Source organism: Myotis yumanensis, unplaced genomic scaffold (assembly GCF_028538775.1).
Source record: "Myotis yumanensis isolate MYYU_CA2020_CCGP unplaced genomic scaffold, mMyoYum1.0.hap1 SCAF_2, whole genome shotgun sequence".
Classification (NCBI taxonomy): Eukaryota; Metazoa; Chordata; class Mammalia; order Chiroptera; family Vespertilionidae; genus Myotis; species Myotis yumanensis.
The window spans coordinates 92,040,178-92,053,280 of NW_027223753.1; the positions used below are offsets into that span (position 1 = coordinate 92,040,178).

At 39.4% G+C, this 13,103-nt stretch overlaps 1 pseudogene; it reads right to left on the minus strand.

The window, feature by feature from the left end:
* Positions 1-265: 265 nt before the first annotated feature.
* LOC139004760 (U2 spliceosomal RNA) lies at positions 266-401 on the minus strand (annotated as a pseudogene).
* Positions 402-13,103: the final 12,702 nt, after the last annotated feature.

Below are 13,103 nucleotides of genomic sequence, written 5' to 3' on the forward strand. Positions count from 1 at the left end.
CTGAGCCTAGAGGTTGGAACTCAAGTAAATATTCATACTAGAGTCATCTGTTATAAGAGTGATTGTTGATGCTTTAAGGATTAGTTATCGTAAAGCAAGCGTGAAGAAGAAACAGCCAGACTGAGTGCTGAACTTCGGAAATGCCCACAGTTAGAGGGTGGGAGGAAGAAGAGAAAATGTTGATAAGACAAAGCTTAAACAGAGAGAGAGAGAGAGAGAGAGAGAGAGAGAGAGAGAGAAAAGAGGGCGTAATATTATAGAAGTCAGCGGGTGATTTCAATAAAGAAGTAGTGAACATTTCCAAATGCATGCAGTAAAGGCATGTACCATGAGTTACTTAAATTTTAAACTGATAAGAACAGATACTACACTTGATCTTAGCCAAAAGGCCGAGAAGCGATGAGTTACTTAAATTTTAGAGCAATTTCAAGAATGATAGGAACATATGTAATAAAAAGGATTTAACTAATAGGATATTTTTCAGGAGTACATATTTCTCACCTTCAGAGACAGACTTTCGGATTAGAGTAATCAGATATCACTTTAATAAATAGGAAAAGTTTATAATCAGCATGCTAAAGTATTCAACAGAGCAGTGCTGGATTATGATAATCTAATGGCATTTTAACATGCACATAAGAATAAAAGTTGTTGGGAAAGAACTCTTTAATATTCAAATATTTCTTCTTACAAATTATACTCTTCATTTGTTTAATAAACCCAAAGAATAAAGAGTAAACTTTAAACACTTTGTTCAAATTGTTACAAAAGCCATATGGTATGGTTCAAGTGATTTTTAAGATTTTACTGTTTTGCATATTGATGAATCCAAAAACTGAATGTCAAAGATCAAGCGCCCTGCCGAAACCGGTTTGGCTCAGTGGATAGAGCGTCGGCCTGCGGACTGAAGGGTCCCAGGTTCGATTCCGGTCAAGAGCATGTACCTGGGTTGCGGGCACATCCCCAGTGGGGGATGTGCAGGAGGCAACTGATCGATGTTTCTAACTCTCTATCTCTCTCCCTTCCTCTCTGTAAAAAATCAATAAAATATATTTAAAAAAAGAAAGAAAAAAAAAAAGATCAAGCGCCTTATCTCTGCTTCCTCTGGTTTACATTCATGACTTAACGTTGCCTCTGAAAATCATAGCTGAGCATCATCCCCAAGGCCTAGCGTCTACAAGTACTGGCCAATGCTACTAGGGACTGAATTCAATTCAACTACAGTTGATTTATAAAAACAAGTTGATTTAAAAAATATGAGAATACAAAGAGGTAAAAGAATTTGTCAAAGAGAAAAAGAGGTAAGAAAATTAAAGCAAGAATAAAATTATTACAGAGTAATATATTCCATTTGCCAAACAAAGTTTCCTAGTAGCCAGGGCAAGGGGAAAGCACTCCAGGTTATGAGGTTAGTGTTGTTGTTCATAAGACAAAAAGTTATTAAAAAGCCAGGTTCTCCTGAAGCTGTAGCCCAGGGGAGTTTCTCCCAGGGGTCCTCATAAGGAGGAATCTGCAGTATGGCACATTGGGCTATCAATAAAATCCCTGTGTTAAAAATAATAATGCATTTCTTTAGGGTTAGATCCAGTAGCATTCCTCTATGCATATACAATTCAGTCAAGTTTGTTCTACAAAGAGGCAAATACTTGTGATCTAAACACACAGTGCTCTGATGACCAAGTTTGATCCAAAGGTAAATTTTAGGGTATCCAACAGAATGGATAGTATGAGTATGCATAACCTTCAGGGAATTCTCACAAATATTGTTTCTCAAAAATCAGTGTTTGCTAAAGGATTGGACAGCAGCGTGTTCTCGGTTGCAATCTCTGGTGAGAGTCCCGAGTGCAGGTATTTTGTATGATTGTGAACAGGCACACATGCCTTGATCACCAGCAGACCAAGAGGAAGGACAAGGTGCATTTGTGACAATGACCTGATCCAGCTGAGCTTGCGTGTAGTCAGTCACATCTAAGGCAACTCATAGTCTGGTGTGGACAAGACACCATTTGAGTCTGCTTTCTCGGTTTAAAATGATAATGAAGATCATTATATATATATATTATTTAGATTTCTAGAGTTTCAAATACAGTCTCTCCCACTTTATCTGATTTAGTTCTTGCTGCAGTATGATGAGACAGAGCAGGTATAATCATTCTTTTATAGACAGTGCCCCCCAAAGGAAGAGGGGAGATCTAAAGATCTCGTTGAGGACTAAGATTCCATGATTTTCCTTATGAAATATCTTGTCTGTGTGGTCTTTCAGAATCACGGCCGTAATTGTTTTAATGATCATCTATGCTTTTTTGGAATTTAAAATTTATACTGGGAGAGAACCATGAGGTGCTTAGTCATTATTATCCTGACTTCAGCCCACACTGTACACTTACATTTTCCTGTTCTAATTCTTCTTACTGGGAGTTAGAATGAAAGCCTGCTAACCCACAAGTTCAGAAATGTAAATTTTTAAAGTTGTCCTGCCAGAAGGCAAAAGAGCCTGTGACCTGATGACTTACAGCTTTAAAGAGTCATGAAAAAAAAACACCTTTATTTGGAAGCACTTGCAATCCCCTCATTGCCCTTATACAGCATTCATTTTGGGAAGGGAGGGAATGGATCTTTATCCCCGGGTTTTGGGCCTCAGGGATGGTAAGGGGCTTTAGCGGAATTCCCAGGAGTTCTCCATGGAGGATATCTTGTGAATATTAACAGGGGCAAGAGGCTGCTGGGAAGACCTGATGTTTTCATTCTAATTGCCCAACACATTATTGTTGCTTCATTCTACAGGGGATTTATTGGATCACATGTGCAGCAACACATGCTGGAGACTGGAGAAGCTATTTAATGGCTGCAAAAATAGAGATGACACGCAGGCCTGCGCGCAGCTGTGGCCTTGCCCAGTATTACCAAATTCGTGCTGGCCTGGAGCCAGCAAACAGTCACAGGAAAGACAAGTAAGGTCCTCCATAGCATGTTAATTAATATTCCTTCAACCTGTGAAAGATAAAGCCTTTTGTTAAGTATTTACAACGAATGAAAGTGAAGATTTCCTGGATTACCTTGTACACCTAAGTATGGTTTCTCCTATGAATTTTCTCCATCCCACTGAGAAATTTTAAAACCAAAATTGGTTGGGTAGAGTTAAAGCTTGTCTATAGCAGAATGGAGCAACTCTCAAGTGACTTTGAGTTTGTTTTCCATCCTTATCCCTGAATGGAGAGTGTATTGTGGAATATAGGGTGTTTCATCCCCATTTTTACTGTTCGTTTTTTAAACATTCCTCATCATCATCATTAAAGTTCTAGACACTGAAATGACTTAGTAGCAAAAAGAAGCATACTTTGCATGCACTTTATTTTATTTTATTTTTAAATATATTTTATTGATTTTTTACAGAGAGGAAGGGAGAGGGGTAGAGAGTTAGAAACATCGATGAGAGAGAAACATCGATCAGCTGCCTCCTGCACATCCCCTACTGAGGATGTGCCCGCAACCAAGGTACATGCCCTTGACCGGAATCGAACCTGGGACCTTTCAGTCCGCAGGCTGATGCTGTATCCACTGAGCCAAACCTGTTAGGGCTTGCATGCATTTTATAAAGGGGAGCAAGAGCAAGTAGGAAAAGCATATTTAAATATGCTTACTTTTTTGGAAGAATTAATGTAGTGTAGATCAATGCTTCTTAAATGTTAACATGCCTGCAAGCCCCCCAAGGACTGCATTAATATACATTCTGACTCTGGAGGTTTGCTGTGGGGCCCAACAGTCTGCATTTCTTTTTTTTCTTTTTTTAATTTTTTAATATATATTGATTTTTTACAGAGAGGAAGGGAGAGAGAGGTAGAAACATCAATGATGAGAGAGAATCATTGATCAGCTGCTGCCTGCACGTCCCCTACTGGGGATCGAGCCTGCAACCCGGGCATGTGCCCTTGACTGGAATCGAACCTGGGACCCTTTAGTCCACAAGCTGATGCTCTATCCACTGAGCCAAACTGACTAGGGCTGTCTGCATTTCTAGCACATTCCCAGGTGATGCTGATGCTGCTGGTCCCTGGACTACACTTTACGTAGGAAGGATGTAATGTAAACCTAACCTTGTTGGCAACACTTCTATCATTAAAAAAACATTTCTAGGCTACTCTCATCAGAACATTAAAAGGGCATTGTGCTCAAAGCCAAATATATCTAATTAAAAGCTCTAGAAAGACGTCTGATTTCTTTTCATGAGGTAGCAAACTCATCTCAACAAACTTACAGCATGCACAGAATCTCCTTTTATTCTTTCTCCAGCCATTAAAATTTACTTATTAATAAGGTTCCCTTTCACTCTCAGAGGAGTCTCAGTTTAGAAAATAAATCATAGAATCACTCTACTTACCACCCATACTGCTTGTATAGTCATTTAACGTGTATAGTCATTTAACACATTGTTGTCTTGTATTGCTAATTATTTCTACATGTGTACATGTCTTAAGTTTCCAATGAGATCATAGCTTATTTGAGAGTCAAAAATCTTATTTATTCATTTAATCAGTACTTACTGAGTGCTCTTTAAACAACCTGGGGTCATTGTCCATATGCAAATACAAGTTGGATTCAACAGCTCTTTTCAGAAAACATCTAAACGTAAGTCAGAAAGCATAAATTGATTCAATAAATACCTGGATAGCAGTGGCAGCCCTGGTAGAGCACATCCATCCACTTGTCTGACCTTCTATCCATCAGTCCATCCATCCATCCATCCATCCATCCATCCATCCATCCATCCATCATCCATCCATCCAATCATCCATCCATCCATCCATCCAAACAAAACCATATTAAAAATCACTCTGTGCCAGGCACTGGGCTAGGTCCTAGAACTATGACAACAATCAAAGCACAGCCTCTGTCTCTTAGGCCTCTTGCTTTATATTAAAATATTTATTGACTCATTTAAAAATATTGATTTTCATTTTTTCAGTTTATTTAGATGACAGAGACATCATCTGTATGGAGAAATGAGTGTAGGAAATGGGTATCTATTGGAATGAGCATGATACTGGAAATATAGAGGCTGTGATTTTGGCTCAGGCTTCAAAATGACCTACCAGTGTGCCTACAGAGAAGTAACTTCTATCCTCTGGACTTCAATCTCCTCATCTGTAAAACAAAGGAACTCAATGATTGCTAGGATTCCTTCTACTCTTACAGTTATATTATAAAGTCAAGATGTTTCTTCTCTTCTGATAAAGACTTCTAGGAAGAGAAGAATTTTAGAAAAACTTTGAATGGCAGAGAAGATAAGATTGTAGAAGCCCCAAGGGATGATAAATTATAAACCAGGAGACTTTCAGGCTTTTTGCACATTTTCTTTTTTCATATTTCTACCTCCATCATCAGTTTTACAGTTTACCAAGATTTCCCCTTCTTTATTTTTTTAAAATTAAAAGTTGCTTTCCAAGTCTTCGCCATCAAGCTCTCCATCTGACCTTCCTTTCCTGGTTCCCTCATTCTGTTCCATGCATCCTTTGGCTCTCTTAATTTCCTTTGCATCTCCCAATGCCATCATACCTCAGTTTTGTTCCTATCTCAATTCTTGCTTTCAATTTCCACTTTTGTTCACTCAGAATTCTCTCTCAGTCTCTACCAGAAGACAATTAGACATTTGCCAAATAGCCTGTGTTATTAATACATATTCTTTATGCTTTTCCCCTGATGGAAGATGGAGCACTAGAACTCTTATATCCCCTGGAAAAATCTGCCCATGTGGCTTGGTGTATCAAGAAGTTACCTGACAGCCTGGCCAGTGTGGCTCAGTGGTTGAGCATCAACCTATGTACCAAAAGGTCATGATTTGATTCCCAGTCAGGGCACACGCCGGGGTTTCTGGCTTGATCCCCAGTGTGGGGTGTGCAGGAGGCAGCCGATCAATGATTCTCTCTCATCATTAATATTTCTATCTCTCTCTCCCACTTCCTTCCTCTGAAATCAATAACAACATTTTTTTTTAAAAAAAGTTACATGATTCATGAATGGCATGTATCTCTGTAGGTTGATTCATTCATTTGCTCAACAGATGTTTATTAAACACCCAATATACACAGCATTGTGTTAAGACACAGAAACAGGGATTTATATTTCTCTTCTTGTGCCTTAAAATATAGGAGGGAAGACAGACTTGTAAACAGAAAAATTATTGTGTAGTATGAGCACATGGGGCAGAAGCCTCTCATGACTCTTGTGGAAAAGCTTTCTTGGAGTATTGCATTTGACTTCCAAACCATGGTGACTTCTCTGTCACCCACTTCCAGGTGCCCCTAACATAGTGACCTTGCATTGGTAGGAAATACACCCATATTCCAACTCTGTTCTATGTCAGGCACTAAGTAACTTGTTCAGGTTCTCTATGACACAAAGGGTCAAGATGTGGAAAGGCAATTTATCCCTATGTGTTCAAAGCTAAAAATCAAATACTTATTATCTGGGAGGTCCATGGTTGAGGAAATGGGAGTTATAGTGGCAGGAGTGTGGTCTTGAGGGGGAGTTCACCTCAGTAATAACCACCTATCCAAAAGACAGAAGAAAGAAAGAAAGAAAGAAAGAAAGAAAGAAAGAAAGAAAGAAAGGAAGGAAGAAAGAAAGGAAGGAAGCTTCCGAGATTTCTATGGATTCAAATCCGTTCTCTTCAATTAAAATTCTGAAATGTTTTAGGTAATAATTCATTAATGGTTATAAATTTTTAGCATCAAATCATTTATCAGAATAGCTAGCAGAGAGATCATGGGGAAAGGGATACAGATCTAATTTTGGATAGGAACCAGGTCAACTATCCTAGCATGAGGTAAGATGCCAAAGAGTAGACTGGGTGGGGGGCCTCCACAGTGGGAAGACCTGGCCAGTGTGAGTGTAGCACAAGGGTGAAGAAGGCCTGGAACATTTGTGCAGGGAAGCAGGTCAACTTACTCTCTTCAGATAATCTCATCCTTTCCCTGGCTCCAATTACTCTATGCCAACAACTACACACCTTTTTTTCTAGGCCAGATTACTCTGGTGAGCTCTAGACTCCTGTGACCTCTATTTGATATCAACCAGTCCCCAAACCTGCTCCTCTCCTCCTGTTTCTGGTCTCACCTAATTTTCCAAGCCAGAAACCAGGGTGTTGAGCCTGACTCCTCCTTCTCTCTCACCTGCCATCCTTAAGCAGGCACCAGACTCTGTTGTCTCCACCTGGTCAGTATTATTTCAGTCCATCCACTTCTGCCCATTCCTGTTGTACTTAGTTCTGGCCATCACCACCTCAATACTGCATTAAGTAGATAGACTATTCACTGGTTTCTCCACTAAAAGGCAGCTTTCAAACCATTCCCCACCCTGAAGCTAGAGTGAAGTACAAGTATGATGTGTCCTCTTATGTTTAGCATCCATTATCCTCAGAATAAAATCCAAACTGGTTAGTATGGCGTACCAGTACCTTCAGAATTTGAACCTAGCCTTCAGGCTGACTCTTGCCACACATGACCCTCAAATTATAGTTCTACCCATCAGTCCCCTGAAGCTTTCTCTTGCTTCTGGCCTTTGCCCCTGCTGACTACTCTGCTAGGGTGGCCTTTCTGCCTGCTTACACTTGGCTAACTTCTATTTATCCTTCTAGGTCTTTGCTTAGGCATTATGTCCTAAGGAAGCCTACCCCTCCTCCTCCCTCAACCTCCCCCTCCCACCTGCAAGATTGAGTGTGACATGCCTCTTCTGTGCTTACACAACACCTAACCTTAACCCTACTAGCACTTAACACCCTGTGGTGCCTGCAGAGCTGGGCTTTGAGCCCTGTGGCACTTCCAGTCATAAGTGCAGTAATTGGCATAGAGTGGACACACTGTGTTTGATGAAAGAAGGAAGGAATAAAGGAGGGAAAGGGGTTTCTAAGAGTAAGAATGAAAGGTTTTCAAATCATATTAGTTTATTTACTCATTTTTCTAAATGCTAACCTCTTCCTACCCCCACCCTACTGCACTTGTTAAGACCAAAATATGTGGTTTAATAATATCAATTAATGATCTGTAGCAAGAGTGACTTCCTCCAGATTAAACCAGACTGAGTAAGCAGGTGACAATTAACTAGTTAATCTGACTAAGAGTCATTCCTTGGAGGAAAAAACAAAGCCTCAAATCTATCATGAACAACACACCATAGTGATTAAGAGGTTAGCTTTGGTCTCTGACAGATATGAGTTCAAGTCTTGGTTCTGCTATTTGCTATGAACTTGGGTAAATTATTTAACCTCTTTAAGCCCCAGTTCCCTTATTTTAAAAATGGTAATCATTGCCCTGACCGGTTTGGCTCAGTGGATGGAGCGTTGGCCTGCGGACTCAAGGGTCCCAGGTTCGATTCTGGTCAAGGGCATGTGCCTTGGTTGCGGGCACATCCCCAGTGGGGAGTGTGCAGGAGGCAGCTGATCGATGCTTCTCTCTCATCGATGTTTCTGGCTCTCTGTCCCTCTCCCTTCCTCTCTGTAAAAAATCAATAAAAAAATATATATTTTTAAAAAATGGTAATCATAATAGTATCTATCTCATAGATTTTGAAGATTAACCAAGTATACAAAGAATTTAGTACATTGCCATTTAGTGCATAGTGTCAAAAATGTTGATTATTATAATAATCACCATCAATAAAACTCCAGACAACTCTTAGGTTTTAGCAAGCATCTTTCTTTCTCTTTTCCTCTCACAATTCTGCAATTTGTAGTTAGATTCTGGACTAATGGGCCCCAGCCACCTCTCTCTTTCCCCCTTCATATCCTCCTCCCCAACTCCCATTCACCTGTATCCTCCATTGCCAACCTCTGTTATTTTCTGAGTCAGGAATTAGTCAACATAATCATAAAATCTTTGGAGCTCTCCAAATGAAAAACATTATTTCAAATCCTGTTCCAACTTGAGAAAAGGTGTACAAACTATACAGGAGAAGAAGCTGTTATCAAAGTCACTCATGGGTGATTCATCTAAGTCCTAAACTCTCAGGTTTAGGTTATTATTAGAAACTCTTATCATAATTTGTATCTGACTAGTCACATCGTTGGCTATAGCACGTTGTTCTACGTTTAAGCCACTATTATTTTGCATTTTCATATTTCATATTCATATATTGAACCTTATCCTTATCAATATGAAACTTGACACCTGGGAGTTCGGCAACAGAAGTAATAACATCCAATAGTGTTATTGGCTTAGTGGAGAAGGTCAGATATTGAACAGTGATGAAATAGATATTGTTGGTTGGAAAGTTAGTGACCCTTGTTATGCTGTAGCAAAATACTTAATCCAACTGTTACTTGCTGAATCGTGCAAACTGAAGGTATAGCTAGGGAGAAAAGGTAAGAAATATAACAATTTAGTGTATGTTGGTTGTTTCTTGTGGCTTTTAGTCAAGTACTACTATAAATATATGAACTACAAAGATATGAACTTGCACCGGAGCCTTCCAGCAGAGATGGTAAGGAACACAACTTTACTAAAGGATTGTTTCTGCCAGTAATCTAAATTAACTATGAGTCCTATACCTGGGAATTGGGAATCTTGCAGGGGTGAAAAATGCAACTTATTTTTACCCAGATTAAAGCCGTAATAAAAAGTGACTGCAAGTCCATCAGCCTTTGTAGGAGATAGGAATGTGGACACAAGCTTTTTTAAAGCATCTTCCCTAGGTATCCATTGTTAGTCAATGGAAACAAGCCCAGCCAGAAAGATCAGATGATGAATGTTGCCATCCACCCAACTTTTTTTCTTTGTTTCAAATGGTCTCAAGGATAGACAACATTACTTTGAGAAGGAAAAGATGGGCAAAGCATTAAGAGCTATAAAAAAAACCCTAGCTGGTCTAGCTCAATGGATAGAGTGCTGGCCTGCGGACTGAAGGGTTCCAGGTTCGATTCTGGTTGCAGACTCGATCCCCAGTAGGGGGTGTGCAGGAGGCACCTGGTCAATGATTCTCTGTTATCATCACTGATGTTTCTATCTCCCTCCCCATCTCCCTTGCTCTCTGAAATCAATAAAATATATATATATATATATATATATATATATATATATATATATATTTAAAAAAGAGTTATTAATAAAAGGTCAGAATCTTCAGGCTTAGAGAGTGTTTGTGGACACAGTTTTAGGCTGTGATAACTCATACTTGGAACTAACTAGAAGTAAATAGCTTGGAAACTTACTACATTTGGACAGAAGTCTCCAAAAACTTCTGTTTATTTGACCCTCAAGAGAATCAATGGCTCTCTGCACCTGTACAAGCAAGAAGTTGGCTGTGGAAATGATGCAACTCCCAAGAAGATCCTATCTTCCAATGCCCATGGCTCAGATATAGCCATGGAAGAAATGGACAAGGACTAACCTCCTAGAGGGCAAAGCCAGAGTTCACGGGGGACAATGGACAAAGGTATTCCTCCAAGGAGGCAGCTGCCTGCAGTTTCTGAGGGGCCAATCAAGGAATGTACTCCTCTGCCAGAAAAGGGGGTCTTTGCATTCCTAACCAGCAGGATTTGATAATTGCTATACATCTATACCTAAAGATTTTCCTTTTCCTCCCTTTTCTAACCGGAGTTAGGGTTATTTTGTTCCTACTCCAGCAATTACATTGCATGTAAATGCAGACAAATCATTTTGTTTTGGTTTATAAGTGATCAGACCATGAAAAGCTGCATCTGAATATGATGGAAATAGGTGCACATCACCTGGAGATGTTGGACTTTGAGTGAGATGCCATAAATGGGTGAGACTTGGGGTCATCTCCTTTGTAGGGTGAAATGCATGGATCTATGTAGGGGATAAAAGGGTAGCCCTAGAACCTTGGGAAGTTAAAGGGTCAGACTAGCACAGACTAGCACAGAAAATCATTGATCCACTGCCTCCAAGATCCACTCTTTTCTTCTTTAATAAAAGAATAATAGTTTTTAAGCAGGCACATTGCTACCCAGCTAGAAATCTGTATTTCCCTGATCCCCTTACCATTTAGGTACGGCCAAGAAATTAAGTTGTGCTGCAAGAAACTTCTTAGAAGTTTCCTTAAAAGGAAAGACCTATGCCCTGTCCCCGCCTCCTCCATCCTGCTGATTTGAACACGGATGTTCTGGTTGGAGCTTCAGCTACCTTCTTGGACTATGAGAATGAGGAACACGGGGAGCTCAAAGAAGCATGATGATGTCGTGGAGCTACTAAATCAGCCCTGGATTGCTTAGTTCTAGATTACTGAGAAAGAAATAAAGTTCTAGCTTACTTAAACCACTGTATTTGGGGGTTTTGTGATATGAAATGGAATCTAATCATGATTGATATACTCTCTGTGTGTGATTTACCCAATTGAACTTTAAGAATATGGAGCAGTCGATTTAGTGGTGTGGATTTGAGATCTGGTCCACTGATCACTGAACTATCTTCTGGGCGGTTGAAAAAACAAACAAACCTATGTTGCCTCCTTTAGCTTTGAAAACAGCTAATGTGGGACTGAATTAGAATGCAGGCCTGATGCATATTCAGGATTGGAAAAAATTCCATAATGTTTTGCCCAGTTAAAATAATTATAGAGTGTGCACTTTCTCTGGGAAGATGGCACCCTGCCAGCTGTGATACAGAAAAAGAATTAGGGGTTATGCTTTGGGCGGGGCCACTCTGTCACCCACACTCTCTGATCTAACCCCAGTGTTCAGAGTTTGAAAGAAGGGGTGGTTTTATGTGTCTGATAATTTAGAAAAAGGACTCAACAGGAAAGTAGTCAAATTTAGTATACTAAATTCAGTTCCATGGATATTTATTTACTTTCTGGGGGCTTACAAAGGGTTTCTCATCCTCACCTCTACTGACATGATGTACCAGATAATTCTTTTCTGGGGGGCTGTCCTGTGCATTTTAGGATGTTCAGTAGTATCCCTGGCCTCAATCAATCATTTACATTCTAGTAGCTCCGCCCCCTCTCCAGTTGTGACAACCAAAATATTTACAGGCAACTAGGTGTTTCCTAGGGGTCAAAATTGGTCCCAGTTGAGGAACAGTGGCTTAACTTTTGTTTGTTTTCTAATTTAATGTTTTCTTTTATCACTTGTCCTTTTGGGCCTTATTTAAGAAATCCTCTCCTATTCCAAGGTCATAAAGATATTATCTTATATTTCTAATATTCTTAATATTTTATTTAAACATTCATTTCTTTGAACCTTCTGGAGTATTTTTGTGGTATGGTGTGAGGTAAGGATCTCACATATTATCTCTCTACCTCACAAGAATCCCATGAGGTAGGCATTAGTCCCATTTCACAGATGGGAAAATCAAGATTTAGATAAGTGACTTGCCCAAGTTTTATAGATAATAAAAGGCAGCAGAGCCAGGACTTGAGTCCTAGTTTGTTTGATCTCCAAAGCCCATGCATTTCCCTATGTGTCACAATGCTGCCAGATAGCCAGATGCCAATTTTTCCTTAAGAAATGTTCTTGCATCCTATTGTGAGTGTATCACTTATCTTTGGGTATATCCTAGAATGGAGATTCCAGTGTAGAAATTCAGGTGCACTTAGTCCAGGATCCAGGTCTTTTCTGGCTCAAAGCACCAGTGACCAGACCTTGGACTGAATTGGGAGTAAAAGAGCAGTGGAAGTGGCCTCAGCCATCATTGATTCCTGGAATGTAATCTATGTATTTATAGTTCTCTTTCTTTTGCTGCTTGATTGTTCTCTGGAGGTGAATATGGTGGAATCAGGGTAGAAAGAAGAAGGAAGGGTACTGAAGAATCCAAAACAGCTATTTATAGCAGGTACTGTTTTTCTCATTGATTTATAAGATTGCTCCCTAATAGAGGAGTACTGGTTCCTTTTCTATAATTTTTGTTGCAAATATTTTCTTCAAGTTTTTTATTTTTCTCTTTTAGTTATTTCTGTGATATCATTATTTTTGACATATCTTTTTGTGTATCAAATCTATCAAATTTCCCCATCATTTCTTCTATTACTTTTATTCTTAAGCAGCCCTTACCAGCTATACAGTAGATCAATTAAAGTTATGTATAGTTTCCTTTAGAAAAACTTTAAAAGTGTTTTTTAAAACTAATTTTTCATCATGTGAGCAAAATATA